The sequence below is a fragment of the Bison bison genome, unplaced genomic scaffold (genome assembly GCF_000754665.1).
Source record: "Bison bison bison isolate TAMUID 2011002044 unplaced genomic scaffold, Bison_UMD1.0 scf7180017864481, whole genome shotgun sequence".
In the NCBI taxonomy this organism is placed as follows: Eukaryota; Metazoa; Chordata; class Mammalia; order Artiodactyla; family Bovidae; genus Bison; species Bison bison.
The window spans coordinates 3875409-3883310 of NW_011495041.1; positions in this window are offsets into that span (position 1 = coordinate 3875409).

Sequence of the window (7902 nt, forward strand, 5' to 3'; positions counted from 1 at the left end):
TTGCATTTATTATGCACTTTATTCCTATCATCATTAGATCAGCTCCAGCTCAAATCATCAGGCATCAGATCCCGGAGGTTGGAGACCCCTGGTGTATCTGATGAAATTTTTTGTTTCTTGACTTTTTAAAACAACTTTACTGAATTATAACTTACATGCCATAAGTTCTCCCACTTGAAGAATAGCAATTCAGATGCAATAATATTTAGTAAATATTGAGTCATACAACCATTTCACAGTCTGGTTTTATTTGCCAACACAAAAAGAAGTAATCATGTGGCCAAGGACCCAGGTCATTTCACATGATATTAATAGAAATCCATGTGAAAGCAAAGTGTAGTCCTGGAGAGATGGGAAACAATCTTCACTTGATAAATCAGTATACCTAATTAGAAGTTGTACTTCAGTGAATGATGCCAACTTAAATTTTATGAAGAAAACCTTATGGCCAAGTCTTGTGTAAAGATTAAAATTTTAAAAATAAAGTCAAATAGCAGACTCCTGCTTTCCAGTTCTTCATGTAATGAGCTTGGAAGGGGCCACTGTAACCTAACAATAAGCAGAGAGCTGAACAGACTGGAAAATTAGCAACTCTTTTTTGGTTCTGTAAGAAAAGTAGCCATGTACATTGTGAGAGTTGGACCAGAAAGAAGGCTGAGCACTGAATTGATGCTTTTGAACTGTGGTGCTGGAGAAGACTCTTGAGAGTCCCTTGGACTGCAAGGAGATCCAACCAGTCAATCCTAAAGCGAAGCCTGGAGTGCTGCAGTGCATGGGGTCTCAAAGAGTTGGACACAACTTAGAGACTGAACAACAAGAAAAGAAAGAGGTGAGGTCAAATTACTGCCCTCAAGACTGAAGAAATGGATGACTATGATGAGTCAGGGCTTCTCAGAACAGAGATACAGAGGCAGAAACATTCTGGGAACCCAGGCTGGGGCATTGTACTTGATGAGCTGCTGGAAGTTTAGTGCAGTAAACTCAAGTTTTAAACACCAGGGAAACCCAGGCACAGGAAGGTTCAAATAGTGTTGTGAGATTTACCTCTGGAACTTGACCAGATTCCCCTCAGACTTCCTGGGGGAAAGGGAAAAAGAAAATGTTCAAAATATACCTGGGGGCACTCTTCTTCCTGTCAAATCCTGCCCTCAGGAGAAACTGGTTAGATCCTGACTTCTGGGTGTTATCTGACCCTCATGTACCTTCAGAAAGGCAACACCCACCTCCAGTCTTCCTGTCCCACCTGAGTGGGGAGGAAAAACCTGAGAAAACTGAGTCTTAGCTTCCAGAGGCCTGTCAGGCTCACTAATAACTGAGACCTGGTTGTAGGATTATAGAATGCATCCCCTCCATGAGTATCTTGTTGTGCTTAGTCACTCAGTCATGTCCAACTCTTTGTGACCCTGTGGACTATAGCCCACCAGGCTCCTCTCTCCATGGGGATTCTCCGGGCTTGAACACTGGAGTGGGTTGCCATGCCCTCCTCCAGGGGATCTGTCCAACCCAGGAATCAAACTGGGGCCTTCTGCATTGCAGGCAGATTCTTCACCAGCTGAGCTACCAGGAAAGCCCCCTTGTACACCTTATCACCATGAGACCAAAGGCTTATTTATGGGCTTCCCTGGTGACTCAGACAGTAAAGAATATGCCTGCAATGCAGGAGACCCAAGTTTGATACCTGGGTTGGGAAGATCCCCTTGAGAAGGGAATGGCTACCCACTCCAATGTTCTTACCTGGGGAATTTACCAGTGTATCATGTCCAATGAGCAATAAAAAATTATAAGGCAAACGAAAAGCAAAAAACACAATGTGAAGAGGCAGAGCAAGCATCAGAAACAGATACGGTAGGGATGTAGCAGAGATTTCAAGCAACTATGATTAATAGAGTGAGGGCTCTCCTAGTGCAAGTAGACAGCATACAAATGGGTGAGGATCTTAAGAAAGAACCAAAAAGATATGCTAGAGATTTATAAATATATATAAGACAAATGAACACATTTCATGGGCTTATTACTGATTAGTAGACTGGACATAGCAAAGAATCTCTGATATGGAGACTGTATGAAAAAAAATCCTCAAACCTAAAAGTAAAGAGAACAAAAACTGTAAAAGCTAGAATAGAAGATCCAAGGACTAGGAGATTAACTGCAAAAGGTTTATTATATTGGTCATGGGAATACAGGAGGAGAAGAGAGAAAGGAAAAGAAGAAATATATGATAAAATAATGCCTGAGAATTTCCCAAAATTAATGTCAGGTATCAAACCACAGATCCAAGAAGCTCAGAGAATACCAAGCATGATAAATGCCAAAATAATAAAAATACCAAATTAAAAGACAAATACACATAGCTCATAAAGCATAAAAAGCTTGTTTAGACAAAAATAGGAAAATACTGATCTTCTGTGGATTTAATATATTCCTACTTCACAAATGTAATTTTATATAAAAATGTCAAACCCAAAACCTCAAAATAGTGAAAAATGGTATATTTAATGAATAGTCCTTTTAAATGATCACATTAAAATAGAGGTGAACAAGTGTTTTTATTAAACAGTTACTGTTCCGAGTTCTGGCTCCCATGAGACCCCATGGCTGTTGATAAATGAAAGGGCCCTAATGAACTTTTAATTGATTCTCCTTGAGATGGTCTGTGCACCTGGTGAAATTCTTAGCAACATTTAAATGGTGTGAATCTTCAAGAATATAAATTGACAAGCAACTGCCTCCAAACACTGGTTATTAAAACAAGCTGATTCACACAATTCCGACACCTCCGCACTTGCACCACGTGTCTGCTTGTCATTTATTCTTTTTGTAACAAAGTAGATAAAAATAAATGAACATTTCATCTTCTAACTTTGCATTTATAGACTCTGTCCACGTGTCTTATATTATTTAGATACCTCTATTTTAACATCGTATATAAAACATGATCTAAAGAAGGAAATGGCAAACCATTCCAGTGTTCTTGCCTGGAGAATTCCATGGACAGGGCAGCCTGGCGGGCTACAGTCCTTGGAGTCAAAAGAATTGGACATGACTGGCTAACACTGTCTCATTTCACAAAGAAACATGTAAGAATTTAAATAGGATGTTATGAACAGCTTCTAAATACATGGACATTTTTCTTACAGATGTCAATTCAGACATTATGAATATATTTGTGTTCATTGGAATGTGATTTATAAATGGAATTGGAAAATATATGCAATCTTGTGTAGATTAGGCAGAGAAATTTCAAAAACAATTAAAAGTGTAGGTAATAATAGGAAACACCAAATAAATTGCTTTGATATAGGTTTGAATTACAGAGAAAATCCTGAGAAGCAAGACTGGGTGTCTTGAAAAAAATACAGGCTAGTTGACCTAGACAGAATAACCTGGAAAAAAGAAGTCCACACAGGAAAGGCTCGATAAATAAAATAGCGTAGGGGCTGGCTTGGGTTTCTGAACACATGGTGGATAGCACCCTCAAAGGTGCTAAGAGTGGAAAGATGGAATAACTTGATTGAATAAGCAGAGAAAGTATTTCAGAGAGACTATCTTTACCAGCTGAACCTAACCAAGCAGGTTTCTATGAGTAAAATGTGTCTATTTATGGCTCATAGCACACTTTATTAAAAAAAAAAAAAAGAAAGAAAGAAAAATAGTTTCTTATCCTCTAAATAAATAACTGCATGAAAGATAAAAAAATAAATACTACACCTTCTAAATTTGAATTTATAAATCTGGCAATGTGCATTGTGGGTTGTTTGGACCCTCTATTAAAATATGAACTGGGTAAACACATAAGAAGAACTGAGATGGAATTGATATTCCTTAAGGTTCAGTTTTCTCTTAGGGTAGAGAGCTCTGCATGAAAACAGCTCTCCCAATGCATGGAAATAATTTCTACTTGATTGTTTATGAGGCTGACACTATTTACAGGCTTCAAGCATTTTAGCATTTGATTAGACAGGTACGTAAAAGAAGAAAATGTAGGTGTACTGCTTGATGACTATTATTGGATGTTTTTATATACCATTCAGTGAAATGATGGAAATGCAGTTAAATTTCAGAAATGATCTGTTATGACTGCATGAAAAGAACAGATGGCAGGTACTGTGTGAATTCATACTGATGCTTCTGAAGGTTGACAATGACTGCTCAGTTTCAGGTTGTGAAGTAAACAGTAATCTAATTACCAAAATGCCTGCCCATTACAATGGGAGAAAGTGCAGTGGGACAAAGCGACTTCATTTCCAGTAACAGCTGCAGACGCTAATCGAACCAAACGGTGCTAATTAAAACTGGAATAGAATAGAGCAGTGACCAAAAAAATAAAAATAAACTGTAGGATAACAACCACTGAAAAATGGACTCCTTCTGACAAAGAGATAGCCAAAAAAATCATATATAGAGGAATAAAGAGTAACATATTAATAAGTGAAATGGATTGAGCAGTAGTCTATAGGTAGGAAATTCTTTCAAAGAAAGAAACAATACTCGTTACAGAAAAAAATTTGAAGGTTAAAAATAGCACTAGTTATAGCTACAATTCTATAAGCATTGAGATCATCAGAAGGTTTTAGAGAGTCATAAGAAGAGAGAGGCTTCAAGAGAATTATGCAAAGAAATTTCAAGTCTTCAATAAGTAGCCATGCAATTCTCAATTAGATTTTCTTAAACCGTGATATTCAAATCATGGATTGCAGATTGATGCTGGTCCTTCAGTAAGATAAGGAATTTGTGCCAGAATATAAAGCAACTAAGTATGGTGTTTCAGTTCAGTTCAGTCACTCAGTTGTGTCCAACTCTTTGAGACATCGTGAATCACAGCGTGCCTTACTTCAGCTCAAAAAGTATATATATAGTAAGAGTTTATTGATAAAGAAGTTAGTATGTTGATTTACATCCTAGAAGATCCCTATCTTGCTGCAGAGAGCGTTTAAGCAGTTGCCTCAGTAGTAGTACCTTTAGAATTCATTTTACTTTGTAATGACAGTAATAATACTGAAATATAATGCTCCTTAAAATATAGTCTTATTTTTAGACAGCTGATTAATGCTTTAGGTATTGTAGCTTTTGTTAACCATCAGGGTTTATTTCAAAAGCCCCATTATGTGGTGTAAAGAAACAGGATGAGTAGTAAGAGATAACATTTGTTGAATATATGTATTGGTTAGAGTCCAGTCAAGAGACAAAAAACACCACCAGTATCTGAACTGGAAATTTAGAAATTCTAAACTTTTATGCAGTATAGAAATAGGAACAATTCCCTTTTACGTAACTACAAAGAAAACAATTAGGATATGTAACAAACTTAATGTTTTAAGAAAATATTGACCATGAGGTCGAGTATTCCTGATACCTTTAACTCCAAAAGTCAGCATCATTGAAGAATAAAGTTTCTCAGAGAAAATCAGAGTGACATCATTTTCAGTACTACCTCCCAGGTAAAATTTAGTAGCTTTTTAGATTTTCTATGCCATACACTGAGCTTCACTTTTAATACATTAGTATCTCCCAACCTGGCAATTATTCTCCATCTGCACTTTGCTTTAGTTAGAAGATCCTTCTACCTAAGGTCAGTGATACTAGATCCAGCAACGACATTCATTATATGAACTCACTATCTGTTTGAAAACAATCCATGACATTCTCAGTCCTTATGCTTTTTAGCTACCTCAGATTTTATACTGGAGCAGATAACTCATTCACAAACAGAAAACCTTCTATATATTTACTGTAAGCCATCATCAAGCCATACAAAATCAGTGTCTATGACAGGATTTTTTGACAGAAATCTCCTTTGTATTTAATTAATCCTCTTAGATTAGAAATTATCAAGTAAAATTTATGCATGTCAAATGAAGTACAAAAGGATTGTTTGGTTATGCAGTCATTATGCCCACATATGTGTAACACCTATTCCTTAACTAAGATAGGTATAGACTTGGACCACCAGGGTTTCTTTTGAAATCAGTTACTGAATGAACTGGCTTCCCTGGTGGCTCAGAGGTTAAAGCTTCTGCTTGCAATGCCGGAGACCTGGGTTCAATCCCTGGGTCAGGAAGATCCCCTGGAGAAGGAAATGGCAACCCATTCCAGTATTCTTGCCTGGAGAATCCCATGGATGGAGGAGCCTGGTGGGCTACAGTCCACGGGGTCGCAAAGAGTCGGACACGACTGAGCGACTTCACTTTCACTTTTCAGTGAATGAACATGCAAATATGTAACTCTTTCTCATGATCTCATCTAACCACACAGAAGAGGAGTGTCCACAATCTTATAATAAAACTGAGAACACATAGGGTAACTTCCTTGTTCCAGTCCATTTGCTCAAGGCTCATGCTTTATTCAAGCACCAGTTATATTATTCCCTATTGATTCTTGTACATCCGCCTTTGATAAATTTACTATCCCCTCACACTGGGTAAAGAATTTTGAAACTTTCTGAAGAGTTTGCATTCTGCGGATCAGAATAGACCATGGGGCTTTTAAGGTTCATATACTTTCTATGTCACATTATCCCCCATGGGCCTGTGTCCTTCATAGTTCATGTATAATAACCATCATAGGGCAAAGCGTTGGACAGATTATCCCACAGCTAAACTCACACTCGGAACCAAAATACCCTTAGATTTCCATATTGACCTGTATGATGGGAGATCCTACACTCATCATAGACAAGTGGATTTTTTGTTTTTACCCACAGTGATAATAGGTGGCCACTGCTACAGCCATTGTAAGCACAGTACAAAGCAAGAGAGCCTGTGGTGTATCACTAGCTGTCATTACGTTACAGGAACTTGAAGAACAGTGGGAGAAAAAGACAGTAAGTAGGGGTAATTATCTCTCCATGTAATCAAGGCAAAGTGCTTGTGTTAAGTAATGAATTCTGAGCGTTTAAATAATTCCCAGAACTTTCTCATAGAATAGAGATTCTCTGAAAGCATTCCTTCATATAAAAATCTGTCATCTTTCTAAACACAATAGAATTTAAAGGAGCATTTTGAAGTACTTTTTGGATACATATTAGGTGAGTTTCACTGGTGGCTCAAATGATAAAGAATCTGCCTGAATGCAGGAGATATGGGTTTGATCTCTGGGTCAGGAAGATCCCTTGGAGAAGGGAATAGATACCCATTCTGCTCTTCTTGCCTGGAGAAGCCATGGTTAGAGAAACTTGGCAGTCTGTAGTCCATGGGGTTGCAAAAAGTTGAACATGACTGACTAATACTAACAGGTGCTTTATTAGGGGCTTCCCAGGTGGCCCTACTGGTAAAGAACCCACCTTCCAATGCAGGAGACATAAGAGACATGGGTTCAATCCCTGGATTGGGAAGATCCCCTGGAGGAGGGCATGACAAGCCACTTCAGTATTTTTGCCTAAATCCCATGGACAGAGGAACCTGGTAAGCTACAGTCCATAGGGTTGGAAAGACTTAAACATGACTGAAGTTACTTACCATGTACACACAGGTGCTATGTAAACAAGAAGATGAAATCTTTGTGTTATTTTTATTATTAAAAAAAAAAGACACAGAAGAAAATTTATTGATGTTAGGTATTAGAAACCTAAACCAACCAATCAAACCCCATTATAGCATGGATCTAATGAGGCCCATTTACCAAGCTTCCCTCATTGCTCAGTTGGTAAAGAATCCACCTGCAATGCAGGAGACCCTGGTTCGATTCCTGGGTCAGGAAGAGCCCCTGCAGAAGGGATAGGCTACCCACTCCAGTATTCTTGGGCTTCCCTTGCGGCTCAGCTGGTAAAGAAACTGCCTGCAATGCGGGAGACCTGGGTTCAATCTCTGGTTTGGGAAGATCCCCTGGAGAAGGGAAAGGCTACCCACTCCAGTCTTCTGGCCTAGAGAATTCCATGGACTGTATAGTTCATGGGGTTGCAAAGAG